General features: G+C 44.3%; 1 protein-coding gene across 2 annotated transcripts in view; it reads right to left on the reverse strand.

Annotated features, from left to right (window-relative positions):
• The window catches only part of LOC121284107 (cohesin subunit SA-2-like), a 127,825-nt gene that overhangs the window by 106,905 nt on the left and 6,592 nt on the right, over positions 1–14,328 (reverse strand). The window contains exon 1 of one of the 2 annotated variants that reach the window (XM_041199199.1): positions 3,796–3,843. The exons of the other annotated variant lie outside the window; for it this stretch is intronic. The gene's annotated coding sequence lies outside the window, so the exon portion shown is untranslated. Of the gene's footprint in view, positions 1–3,795; positions 3,844–14,328 lie in introns of those variants that run through there. 2 annotated transcript variants of the gene reach the window in all.

Here is a 14,328-nt window from a genome sequence, read left to right on the forward strand (position 1 = left end):
GCAAAACGTCAATCTGCTTCGCTAAGCTATCTTCTGAGGTTTTTTAAGGTGCAACATGTGAACTGGAAGGCTGCCCAGTCCCGAGGAGCACTGTTTGTCCACCGCATGGATCAGGATGCTGAACAGAAAAGCTCACAATATGACTGCAGTAGCATTCATCTAAAATCATATGGGTGTGCCAGAATGGCTGCTGCAACATTTCAGGATTTTCTAATCCATGGAATAACCTAAAAAGAAACATGGCAAAACTTGGTGGAGATGTGTGAGTAACTTAAACGATAATTCTTTTAAGCGTGTAATTATGTTTCTCAAGAGTCCAACAGGTAAAGTGCAGTACGCAAGCCAGGTAACAAAATCTCACAGTTACATCTTTTTACACAGTCTAAAAGACATTCTAATTTCATGATGGTGGTCACTTCCAATAGTGAGAGGCCTCTAGAAAATAAGGTGATATTTGTTGGGCAAAGGTGACTATTTTTCTGTAGAAACAGAAAGAAAGCAATAAGAGAAACGTAACAGAAATGGTTTCCTCAGTGCTCCTTGTCATAATATTTAAAATTAATTACTTTACTGCACCATGTAAACGTGTACAGTGTCAGCTCTGATGCATCAAGAGGGTTTTCTGCATAAGAACTGGATGGCTGTAGCTATAAATAGTCACCAGCCATTTTGCAGATTGAAAATAAAATGCGTATAAAATTAAACACGAGCATACAAACAAGGAGCAGGAGTAGGCCATTCAGCCCTTCGAGCCTGCTCCCCCATTCAATAAGATCATGGCTGATCTGATAGTAACCTGAAATCTACTTCCCGCCTACCCCCGATAACCTATCATCCCCTTGCTTAGCAAGAATCTATCCACCTCTATCTTAAAAAAATATTCAAAGACTCTGCTTCCACTGCCTTTTTAGGAAGAGAGTCCCAAAGACTCACAACCCTCTGAGTGAAAAAATGTCACCTCATCTGTTTTAAATGGTTGACCCCCTTATTCTAAACAATGACTGTTAATCCTAGATTCTCCCACAAGAGGAAACATCCTCTCCATATCCACCCTGTCAAGACCCCTCAGAATACATTTCAATCGAGTCACCTCTTACTCCTCTAAACTCCAGCGGATACAAGCTTAGTCTGTCCAACCTTTCCTCATAAGACAAACCACTCATTCCAGGTATTAGTCTGGTAAAGCTTCTCTGAACTGCTTCCAATGCATTTATGTCTTTCCTTAAATAAGGTGATCGACACTGTACACATAATTATTTCTGTTGTTAATTATTATGAATCAATGTTTTTGATTTTTCTTTGATAGTGACTAATTTTTGCTGCTCAGCCTGTGATACCCTGTTGGGGGGATTTGATGGCACAGCCACTTTCCATACATTCCCGGGTGTGGGATTTTATCCACTCCAGACTGAGGCAGTGCCCTCGCTCCCTGTCAATTGCGTGAGATTCTTGTGTGAGACCTGAGTGGGTCATGTCACAATACATTCCTCAATCGAGGCCACAAAACAGTACATAAATTAGCAGGAGTTAACAAATTTGCTTAAGGATGGCCGATGTAGCAAATGGAAAGTTCACACTACACCAGTACAGGATGTTCCTTTTTATATTGCAGGGTAAGGGACATGAATACAACAGAGGGAAACCACCATCATACCAGCACTGATTTTACTTTTATCGATAAGAGGAATTGCACTTTGCTGGGTCAACTTGAAGGGACATTTGTTCTGTAATCTTCATACACCACAGTTTGAGAGCTTTTATTTTAACTTTCGTTGTCCGTTATCAGTCTAAATGCACCGGTGGCCTCAATGAGTAAATAATTGGGCAGGGTGTAAAACAGGCTGCTATTTTGGTGGCTTTGTTGACTATAGTTCACTTTGCGCTATTGTTGGACCAATTTCACCCCCACTGGCTTCTGGTAATGCAGCACTCCTTCAGTACTGCACTGAAATACCAAACTAGAATATATGCTGGAACTGCATCCTAAAATGGGATCTTCTGACTCAAGAATAATACCAATTGATCCAAGGAGCTGTTAGACAAATTCAGTTCACGTTGGATCCTCACAGCATACAACAAGAGGGCAATCGCCGATCAATACAGCTTGCATTTAACACCAGGCGTCAGGAATCAAAGAGCATGCAGCCCAAGGTGCCATGCTGGCCACCTATTGGCCTAGTTTGTGCCAGTTCTGTCCTACATTACAACAATAATTACCCTTTACTTTGAGACGTTCAGTGGTCATGAAAAGTGCTATATAAATGCAAGTAGAACCATAGAAAAGTTACAGCACAGAAAGATTGTCTGCACTGGCCGAAAAATAAAAAATAAAAAGACTAGCCGCCCACTCTGATCCAACCTTCCAGCATGTGGTCCGTAGCCTTGCAGGTTACAGCACTTCAGGTGCTAATCCAGGTACCTTTTAAATGAGTTGAGGGTTTCTGCCTCCACTATCAAACCAAGCAGCAAATTCCAAACACACACCACCCTCAGGATGAACAAGTTTTTCCTCATATCCCCTCTAATCCTTCTACCCATCACTTTAAATCTGTGTCCCCTGGTAATTGACCTCTCCATTAGGGGAAACAGGTCTTTCCTGTCTACTCTCCTAGGCCCCTCATAATTTTGCACACCTCAATTAGGTCACCCCTCAGCTTCCTTTGTTCTAAAGAAAACAACCCTAGCCTATCCAATCTTTCCTCATTGCTGCAGTTTTCAAGCCCTGACAACATTCCTGTAAATCTCCTCTGTACTCTCTCTGCAGCAATTGCGTCCTTCCTGTGATGTGGCGACCAGAACTGTACACAAACTTCCAGCTGTGGGCTAACCAGTATTTCATACAGTTCCAGCATTACGTCCCCATTTCTGTATCCTACACCTCATCCAATAAAGGAAAGCATCCCATGTGCTTTTTTTAATCACCTTATACACCTGTCCTGCCACCTTCAGGGACCTGTGGAAATGCACTCCAAGGTCTCTTACTTTCTCTACCCTTCTCAATATCCTCCTGTTTATTGTGTATTCCGTAGCTTTGTTTGCCCTCCCCAAATGTAATCTCTAAATTGAATTCCATTTGCCACTTTTCCACCAACTCAACCAGGCCATTGATATAATTCTGGAGTTTTTATTCCTTTTAGTTCATGTACTTCAGGAAGGCTGCAGATTAACGATAGACTGTATATTTACTGGTGCCATATGAATGAAAATAGCTGGTCTAGCATTTATTCTTGACTCAGTTAATAGCACTTTTGCCTCTGAGTTAGAAGGGTGTGTGTCTAAGTCCAACTCCAGTGGCATGACCACAAAAATCTAGGCTGACGCTCCAGTGCAGTATTGAGGGAGTGCTGCACGATCAGAAATGCCGCCTTTTGGCTGAAACATTAAACTGAGGCCCTGTCAGCTCTCTCGGGTAGATGTAAAAGATCCCATGGCACTATTTCAAAGACAGCAGGAGAGTTCCGGCCAATATCTGTCCCTCAATCAACATCACAGACCCAGATTAGCCAGTCATTACTGCAATGCTGTTCTTGGGAGCTTTCTGTGCGGAAACTGGCTGCCAGCTTTCCTATATTACAGCAGTGACTAAACTTCAAACAAGTATTTAATTGGCTGTAAAGTGCTTTGGAACATCCGGAGGTCATGAAAGGTGCTATACAAATGCAAGTTTTTTTTCCCCTAATCAAACCAAGACACCAGCCTAGCTTGGTGTGCTGATTGTGCAATGCATGATGCATGGTAGGAAAACAAGAAAATTGAATTGGGACATACTGGCAAACTGGTAAGAGTTCAACTCACATCCTGTACGGTCTGATTTCAGAAGCATGGAAGTAGGAACATGGGCCCATCCTGTCAACCAATAGAATGACAGTCAGCACAATTGATTAAAGAGTTTAACATTGGTGTTGAATATGATTGACATTATTGCGTCTAGTAGCAAGTCCAACCTGTGGCTAGTTCTAATCTTGCGTCATGCAATGGTAAGAGGTCATTCAAACCCATTTGTGAATGACAGATTTATCTGAGGTGCTAGGTCGTTAAGTGACAAAGTCTTGTTGCCATCTAGTAGACACATTTCTATCTGTTTGTGGATTATGGTCAATGTGAGTCGAGGCATATGTGAACTACGTGAAGCAGCAACTCAATTTTCTTTGCAATATGAAGTTACTCTTAACAGGTTTAATATGTCTTTCATCTCAATTATATTTTTCATATTAACTTATTTATTTTAAGATTTCCTGCAGCAGCTAGCAATTGAAATTATTGACTGGGCTGTAGGATGGAAGAAAGTGACAGTGGATCGAGTCTTAAATGTGAAGTTAAATGAGGACAGAAATGAGAACAGGCTAAACAGCCGTTCTTCACTCCTATGTTCCTCTCTTTGTCTAAACCTTTGATTGGATTCACGCTGTTTTGCTTGAATTATGAACATTTACATTAAAAAAAGCGATCATCCTGTATAGCATAGCAAACCCATTTTGCGAAGGAAAATTGGTAGGTCTGCATAACAATAGCCGATTCACCACCACCCATTTTGCAGACCCATCCAATATGAATTTCACCTCCCCTAATAGGACAAATTATACCAAGCCAAATGCTGTAATCAACAAACTTCACAGCAGATAAGAGCATTTTTTATGTAGTAAGCTTTGATGTAAACAACATGTGTGGTAGAAGGGTTGCGAAATAATGTTTATCAGCTAATCCTGCTGCAGCTCAGGAGTTGTACAAGTGGGAATAGATTCTGCACCTGGTACACTTTGAGCTAATAAGTTACAATTCATTTTAATTTTGCATTCGGTTTAAACTACAGAAGTGAGTAGGTAATTGATGAGTAGGTGTTGCTGGATGGTGCGACTGAAACCCCTCCTGTCCCTTAACTGATGATTAGGAGGGGTGGGTAGAGCGGTGGTTAACTGAGTTATGTTGCTTGGCCAAGGGAGTATCTAGCTCTAGTGAACCGGTCATGAGCACTGTGGTCAGGATATTTTCAGGGTCTATAGCTGTTGCTGTGCCCAGTATACTCAGCCACTTCTTAATGTTAATTGGAGTGAACGGAGTTGGCTGAACACTGCCATTTGTGATGATGCTGGTTTTGGGTAGTTCTGGTGGGATTGTCCAATTGATACTTTCTCAGCTCTTGCATTCAGATGGTTGAGGATGGGAAGCTTCATCAAGTCTCCTCCTGCTAATTGCCTGACTATCCACCAGCATTCTAGACTGAATGAGCTGAAAAGAGATAGATAATACTTGTTTTGCCTTTTGACATTTCCATGGGATGCCAGTCTAAGGTATGACTTCCTATTCAAGGCCTTTCCAAAGTGCCTTGTCATCCAGCAGAACATAGTGCTTGGTTTTCCTTTCAAGTCATCAGTAAGATGCAGCATGGTGTCAGATTATGTGGTAAACAGAGGTGAGCTCTCAGGCAACCCAAAGAGGCAGCCAATGCTAGAACCACATAGTGGTTACTGAATGATCCCATGGTAGAAGGGGGCACTTGAGCACACCAACAATCTCAGTCAGTACTTTCTTACAAAGGGGGAAAGATATCATCAGCAGATGGTGAACAGTAAAATATCGCCAAATAGCCTTACTCTTATTGAGTTGCACTTGACTTGAGTCCAAAGATGCTAGATTTAAAGTCCTCCTTAAAAGAGAATTCCCCAAGTCTTGAAATATAGAAATAATCTGCAACCAAAGTCCTGTCAAAATTGATCAGAGCCAGAGATAGAAACAGCTATGTTCATTACCTAGTCCATTAGGAATGATTCACAGGTAGTCAGCATATTGGGACTTAGATAAGATACAACATCTGTGATTGATGGCAGGTTGTCCCAGAGGCAATAAATGTTCACCAAACATAAAGTATTACGTCCTAAAGTAGTAGCCAGTTGCTGGCATACAAACCCACCTGTGCATGAAATTAGATCCAAGGTCAGACAACTCAATGGACACTGCACAACAATTTGTGAAGCTGAAGCCTGATATCTGGGACAGCTTACTTGATGTACCCAAGTATATGTTGCACCCTAGTCTCCTCGCAACTGCTCCCAAAGGGGGTTACCTGCTAGCTGACTAGGCTGGGACTGCTAACTGGCAGCTAAGTGGGGGCTGAGACAGCTTAATGAAGCTCATGTGAACTGTGTGCTTCTACTGCTGTCAAAAAGTAGGTTGATGACAAATACATAAAGTTTTCCCAACTAAAAAAACTACATTCAAGTCCAAGATTTCAACTTTCCTAGCAAATAATATCTATAAAATACAATCTTGTTCAATTTTTTTCTCCCCCAGTGACCTGTAATCCTGGAACCACTTCACTGCTTACTCACAGCTACCAATACTGATCCAAATGGATTTTCTCAGGGTAACTAATTTAACTAGTGTTAGGCGAGCTGTGGGATTTCCATCTGCACCAGAGGTCTCTGCTTTGGGGGCAGTGGGTTGCGTAGCCAGAACATCCTTGCCTCAGGCTGTGGCGCAGAGCAGGAAGTAGTTACTTGCTCCCCAGTGTAGCGGAGGAAGGACATTTGGTTGTTCCAATATTTAAAATTAATCGATCCACCCTATAGTCAACGGTGCTCAGCTTGTGGGCTATTCACAATTTAACCCTGCCCCCACTCTGAGCACCGCAACACAACAGCACACCTGATGCCCAAAACAGCCAAGGTGTTAATGAAGGTGAACATGACAAGTTTCTTTTCAATCATCATGCCCTCTGACTAGAACTGGCCAAATGAAAATGGGTGTATTCAGCAAATGCTGTCACTTGAGAAAGGATTGATGAGGTCCAGCGAGGTGTAGATGGAATGCCTGTGCTACCAATTCAATGCAACCTCTCCAAACACCCTCCCTCCTCCCTCCCCCCCAACATTTTTTCCATGTTGCCCACCCTGTTACTGCCTGGAAACAAGCAGTAAAGGGGAGAAAAATCTAGACAGTCGGTCAGAAATAGTGCCAACAGCTACGCTATGGCTAAAGTATGATTGAAGATGGTTGAATTTACCACACTTTGCTTTGCACTTTTTATAATTTGTACTGCCATTTGAAAAGAAAAGGAATTCAGGTGCTTGATCCCCCATGTGGAAGATGTAAAGTCATATCTGCTCATGCTGGTGCTCCAATGCAGCATGTCATTATTCGCCGCAAGTCAACTTTTTCCTTTGGATTGTGCAATGAGGAAGGGTTGAGAAGCGAAGGCCAGACATCTCCTTACAAAGAAGTAAGGAAGTGAGAGTTGCACCCACACATCACTTAAAATTTAAGTGTGACATGGTAAGCCCCTGGAGGCAAGACTGCCTTCTCAACCACTGAGTGTTAAAACTGAGCCAAAAACAAAAATATAATTAAATATCCCCAACAGATTTTTTACTTTATTCTTTCGTGGGATGTAGGCGTTGCTGGCAAGGCCAGCATTTGTTGCCTAACCCTATTTATCCTAGAACTGAGTGGCTTGCTAGGCCATTTTGGAGGGCAATTGAGAGTCAACCACATTGCTGTGGGTCTGGAGTCACATGTAGGTCAGACCAGGTAAGGATGGCAGATTTCCTTCCCTAAAGGGCATTAATGAGCCAGATGGATTTTTACAACAATCAATGATAATTTCATGGGCACTGAGACTAGCATTCAATTCCAGATTTTATTAATTGAATTTAAATTCCACCAGCTGCCATGGTGGGATTTGAACCCATGTTCACCTAGGCATTAGCCTGGGCCTCTGGATTACTGTTCCAGTGACATTACCACTACGCCATCCTCTGCACCAACACCAACACAGATTCCTAGGAAATACAACGTACCACTGTCAGGGGGAGGTTGAAGATGAGAATTAGGGGAAAAGCTGCATTCTTTATGTGTGGAGCAGGATGAACACTCAGAAGTAGTATACATCAAAAGTGGGCCTTGAACTTGAAGATAGCAGGCAGTCCCAAGGTATGGTATTCCTGAATGCAAGTGGTGCCCACAAGGAAAACCAAACTTGATGTGCAGGCCTCGAAGGGCAAAGGGCACAGTCAAGCACAACAATTTATTTTGCTTTCCCAATATTATGGGCTGCTCATTTCCAGCTTGCACTTCTTGCCCACCATATTGGGAGCTTACAAGGCTGGTCAGCATCCAAAAAATTGCCGCTTCACATCATCCATTTACATCCATAAGGAGCAGTGATGTGGTCTCCAGAACCTCTTCAGCTGCCTGCCAGCCTGTTCACTACCTACTTCATTTCTCTTTTATAATCCTCCAAATGAATTATAATTAAGGTGTTTTCAAATTCTTTCTAATTCTCTGATAGCATAATCGAGTTCATAGGTCATTCAAAGAATCAGATAATTATACGACAAACAAGGAGGCCATTTGGCCCATCATCCCCATTTAGAAAATAGTCTATGCCTCCATTCTTCCTACCAAAGTGCATGACCTCACACATCCCCACGTTGTATTCCATCTGCCACTTCTTTGCCATGTGAAGCTCCATGTTGAAGCTTTTCATCTTGCACACATCAGGACATGTCACACAAAAGCCAATATTAGAGGGAAAAAAACAATTTATATTGTATGTGAAGAGAGTGCTGATTGGTTAGCAAGCGGACTCTGATTGGTGGAGGTGTTGCCATGAAGAATGCATTAATGTTCGTGACTGACAGTTAACTGCCAAGCATTGTTTGAAATTTGGACCAGGCAGCTTGATCCTGATTGGCCAAGGCATTGTCCTGAGGAATGAGTCAGCGAATGGTTGTCATTTATTTTGTTTAGCTAAAACAGGCACAATGTGTGTACACGTTCTTTCTGTCTGCAAAGAACAGGACCCTGTGTATTAATATATGTGTTGTTTTCCCCTTGTCTTGGTATTCCTGCAAAGGGTTCTGGTGCGTGCAAGAAGAAAAGCTTCAACATTTCTCTTTAATTATTTTACTTTTCAACAAGATGTAGAGATGGGGATTCTCACCCAAAAAAGACGATCACGGGAAGGAAGGCTTTGTCAGATAAAGATAAAAGCAAAAAACTGCGGATGCTGGAAATCCAAAACAAAAACAAAAATACCTGGAAAAACTCAGCAGGTCTGGCAGCATCTGCGGAGAGGAACACAATTAACGTTTCGAGTCCGTATGACTCTTCAACAGAACTAAGGAAAAATAGAAAAGGGGTGAAATATAAGCTGGTTTAAGGGTGGGTGGGGGAGGTGGGGGGAGACAAGAAGAGCTGGATAAAGGTCCACTGATAGGTGGAGATACCCAAAAGGACAAAGAGGTGTTGAAGGCGGTGATATTATCTAAAGGGTATCTAAAGCAAGCATTACCCAGACCTCCCTGTCGCTTGCCATTTTAACACTCTACCCTGCTCTCATGCTCACATGTCTGTCCTTGGCCTGTTGCACTGTTCCAGTGAAGGTCAATGCAAATTGGAGGAACAGCACCTCATCTTCCGACTGGGCACTTTACAGCCTTCTGGACTGAAATTGAGTTCAACAATTTTAGATCATGAACTCTCTCCTCCATCCCCACCCCCTTTCTGATTCTCCCCCTCCTTTTTGTTTTTTCCAATAATTTATATAGATTTTTCTTTTTCCACCTATTTCCATTATTTTTAAATGTATTTCCATCCATTGTTTTATCTCTACCTTTTAGCCTTTTTCAATTCCTTCACCCCACCCCACCCCCATTAGGGCTATCTGTACCTTGCTTGTCTTGCTTTCTACCCTTAATTAGCACATTCCTTTAGATAATATCACCGCCTTCAACACCTCTTTGTCCTTTCGTCTGTGACATCTTTTGGTTATCTCCACCTATCACTGGCCCTCTATCCAGCTCTTCTTGTCCCACCCCCACGCTCCACCCCTTAAACCAGCTTATATTTCACCCCTTTTCTATTTTTCCTTAGTTCTGTTGAAGAGTCATTCGGACTCGAAACATTAACTGTGTTCCTCTCCGCAGATGCTGCCAGACCTGCTGAGTTTTTCCACGTATTTTTGTTTTTGTTTTGTCAGATAAAGTATTTGCTAGAATACCAAGCCAAAGTGTCAGTACACAATGGAAATATGTTCTACAAATTAAAAAATTGTAATAGTTTGCTCATAAAGATATCGGCAGTAAATTAACTGAAAAATTTTGTGTTGCTTGTCAATGTTATAGAATTTTCTGGATCATTATCTTGGATTCGCTAAAAGGCCTCTGAAGATGTGACTTTGAAGAAAAAAAACTGGTTGGGTAAGTGACTTTGTTTTGAGTCTCTGATGATAAAGAGTCATAATCCCAATGTTAATCTGCCATTCTCCTCATGATACTGACTGAACTGCTGCGGATATCGAACTTTTCTACTTTAATTTCAGGTTTGGAAGTTTTTCCTTTTCTATCTTTCATCATCTTAATCATTCATTTGTTCATGGGATGCAGGCATCGCTGGCTGGGCTTGCATTTATTGCCCATCCTTAATTGCCCTATCCATCAATTTTTGACAATGATTCTGAATCCAGTGTTTTTTTTTGTCTTCAGCCAGCCCATTCAGGCACAGGACCTTGTTCAAAACAAGAATCCATAAATATAATATAGTCACTTGTAAATCCAATAGAGAATTCAGGTGAAACTTCTCTGCCCAGAGAGTTGAACACAGTAGGTCATTGCCAATATACAATTCTTTTACCTAATAAGTTGTAAACAATAGAACAGGGATAGTTCTTGGATTTGGATCGGAAGGGACCTGGTGTGAAAAGTTAATGGGGAAAATGCACCTTCTCAGTTCGCTCACCCAATAATTACATGTGTGCCATTTTCTGCCCCAGACCCCAGTCTTTCCATTGAGGCCAAACACTGCAGCAAAAACGTGCTCAAGGACCCTTGGTTTTTTTCTCTCAGCGGGTTGCGAGTCTTCGGAACTCTCTTCCTCAAAAGGCGGTGGAAGCAGAGTCTTTGAATGTTTTTAAGGCAGAGGTAGATAAATTCTTGATTAACAAGGGGGTGAAAGGTTATCGGGGAGAGATTATTGAATGAGAAACTTCAGTTATGAAGATAGAGAGGTTGGGACTGTTCTCCTTGGAAAGAAGAAGGCCAGGAGAGATTTGATAGAGATGTTCAAACTCATGAGAGGGCTGGACAGAGTAGATAGGGAGAAGTTGTTCCCACTCATAAAAGGATCAAGAACGAGAGGGCACAGATTTAAAGTGATTTGAGAAAGAAGCAAATGTGACATGAGAAAAAGCTTTTTCACACAACGGGTGGTTCGGGTCTGGAATGCGCTGCCTGGAAATGTGGTGGAGGCAGGTTCAATTGAGGCATCCAAGAGGGCATTAGATTTATTTGAATAGAAACAACGTGCAGGAGTATGGGGAAAAGACAGGGCAATGGCACTAGGTCATAATGCTCGTGTGGAGGGGCAGTGCAGAAAGATGGGCCAAGTGGCCTCCTTCTGTGCCATTAAAATTCCGTGATTCTGATTCTGTGGGTAGGCAGGAATGTGGGGTTGAAGTTACATTCAGATCAGCCATGGAAAATGGAAAATGCTTGAAATACTCAGCAGGTCAGGCAGCGTTTGTGGAGCAAAGCGACAGGGTTAACATTTCAGATCAGTTCTGAAGAAAGCTCCCTGACCTGAAATGTTAACTCTGTACACGGAATCATCCCAGAAATCGGCAAAGTCCAATATTTGGGCGGGGAAATCAGTGTTTGACCCGCCGACGGCAATGGTGGCTTTTTCCACCGTATCGTGCGGCACTTTGTTGATAAAATGCAAAGGCACGGGTTCCATGTCGGGTGGCTGGTGGGGAGGCCTCTCATTCACCCACCCTACCGTCACCTCAGGCCTTCAATGATCCGGGCGCCATATTTAATGGGCGCCCTGCACAGAGCTAGTAATCTCTAAGGGATCGAAAGCTGCTGGAAAGTCATGGCGGCTAAAGGGAGGATACATACTGCCTACAAATTTAGCGACACCCCCCTCAAGCACCTACTGGGCACAGTTGAGGCCCACCACAAAATCCTCTACCCCCAAAGACCAGCAAGCAAGGTTACCAATCCAGCACTGGAGGCCGTGGCAGCAGTGGTCAGCGCCAATGCCCTGCAAAAGAGGGTAGTGACCCAGTGTTGAAAGAGGATGAATGATCTCCTCCTTTCCGCCAGGGTAAGTCACTCTTCTCATCACTCTCAACTCACACACTCACAAACCCATCACTCATCCACAGGGATCTCACTCACTGCCAGTTCAAGGGATATCACCGCTCAGTCTCTCACACACACCTTCATCTGCCCTGTGGATCATGTCCTCATCCTGTCCATGGTACCGTTCATCACCCTCACATGCCAGGCATCCTTCTCATCTAGCCTGGCAGGCACTTGCTTAAACCCTCTCCATCTGTATTTCATGCAGGACAAGCTGGCACACAACAAAAGGGAGAGATTGCAGACTGGTGGAGGAATGCCTGACATCAAGGTCCTCACAGACTTTGGAAATAGAGCCATCCAGCTGGCCAGTGAGGATCTGGACCATTCCTGTGCTGATGATAAGGTCGGCAGTGCTTAACCAAGTGAGGATCCAGCGGTGCAACATCCGTCAGACAACCACGCTGGGAGTCAGTTCCCCTGTTCCACAGTCCCCTGTCATGCACTAATTATCTCTCCTTGCTTTCACAAGCACATCTGGGAAACAGTCGAGGGGACCCACAAACCAAGTCTTCGACTCCAGCCCCAAGGAGACAACGGAGGAGGAGTCTGCAGATACTGACATTGAAGACCCATCCCAATGCTCACCCATACCCTCCACCAGTGTAGAGGCACACACCTCAGTGGGACCTAGCTTTACAGTAGCCTTGGGGTCACAATCTGGTGAGCACATCGCACTGTCTGATCCATAGCAGGCAGAGACAGGGACTTCCCAGGTTTCCGGCTGGAGATCAGAAATCTGCTGAGTCCGAGACAGATGATGAGCCTCTGGACTCGGTCATGTCACAGTTGCTGGAGCTGCAAAGGCAAGCTCGGGAGCATCATGAAGGGATGTCAGTTGCACACATCAGATTGCTAGGCACGATGAAGGAGGCCGTCCGTCTTCAGCGATAGCGCCAGCATTGCAACGCACTGAGGTCAACACAGGTCGGATGGTGGCCGCCATGGAGACCTTGATCCAGGACATCACTCCCACCACTGCTGCACAAACTGAACTCCATCACTGAGGCACTTGCAGGCATCCATCCATATTAACACAAGAGTGGGGGCAGGGCATCTCCAGCTCACTCCAGCTGCCCTTCATCTGAAGGAGTCAGCCAGGGTTAGGTTTAGGGTTAGGGTAACCCTAACTCTTGGGCACCCATATGGAAGAGGACTAGCAGGTGCCCACCCCAGGTCCATCCACTCAGATGACTCTGGGAGTCTCCAGCCCATCCGAATCCCCTCTTCCTGTGACCCCAGCAGCTCCAGCTCCACAGGTCGAGGAGGGTGCCACTGCCACACAGCAGGACCCCAAAAGCAGGCCAGGGACCTCCAGCTCTCAGCTCTCCAGAGGATGCCCGCCAAATTCATCACAGACAACAGTGCGTAGCAGTCAGCAGGCTGCCTCCACCTCCTCTGTGGATGTTGGGGGAGCACCAAGAAAAAGCAGCAGGTTTAGAAAGGTCAAGAAGATTTAGTTGCACATCGTGGGCATGGGTGTTAATCATTTGTATTTAATGTTGACCATTGTAAATACATTCCCAGGAATGCCTCCTTGTCTATGGCTCCCTGTTATGTTGAGCAGTGTTCATGTCACTCAGATGTGAAACCTGGCTTCCTGCACAAAATGAAGGCTACTGTCACAGGCCAGAGCCTCTCCCATGTGCAGAGTATAACCTTGAGAAAAGTGATTGTCCGGCTTCAACGTCTCTGTCCAGATCAGTGATGTTTGCACCTCCATGCGGCTTTTGTTTGCTGCAAGAAGCTCGTACCAAAGCGTCACTGGGTTTGGTGATGTTCTCTGAGTGCTCTCAGCCCCTTTGAGGCAGGGCTGCCCCCCCCACCCCCATCTCGACACCATCCCTGACAGGTGAAGGTGTGATGCTGAAGGGATCAGGTGATGAAGCCAGCTAAAGGATCAAGTTGTCCGAAAGTCCATGTGGCCGCTGTACCTCAGCAGCGTCTCCGTGATATGAGCCTCTTCACAGAGCGTATGTCCGCTGCCCTCAGCCAGGCAGGTGTCAGGCCTTCCCAGATACATGGTGAAGTCTCAGGAGTGTCCTCACCGCATCTCGTCATCACCATCCTGGAATCTTGTGACAATGAGGGCCTCATGACTTCACCTGCCTCGTCTGGCCACAGTAATGGCCTCATTGTCTGCAACCTCGACTTTCAGGACCACATCGCCCTCAACCCCTTTGACTTC

Source organism: Carcharodon carcharias, chromosome 11 (assembly GCF_017639515.1).
Source record: "Carcharodon carcharias isolate sCarCar2 chromosome 11, sCarCar2.pri, whole genome shotgun sequence".
NCBI classification, from domain to species: domain Eukaryota; kingdom Metazoa; phylum Chordata; class Chondrichthyes; order Lamniformes; family Lamnidae; genus Carcharodon; species Carcharodon carcharias.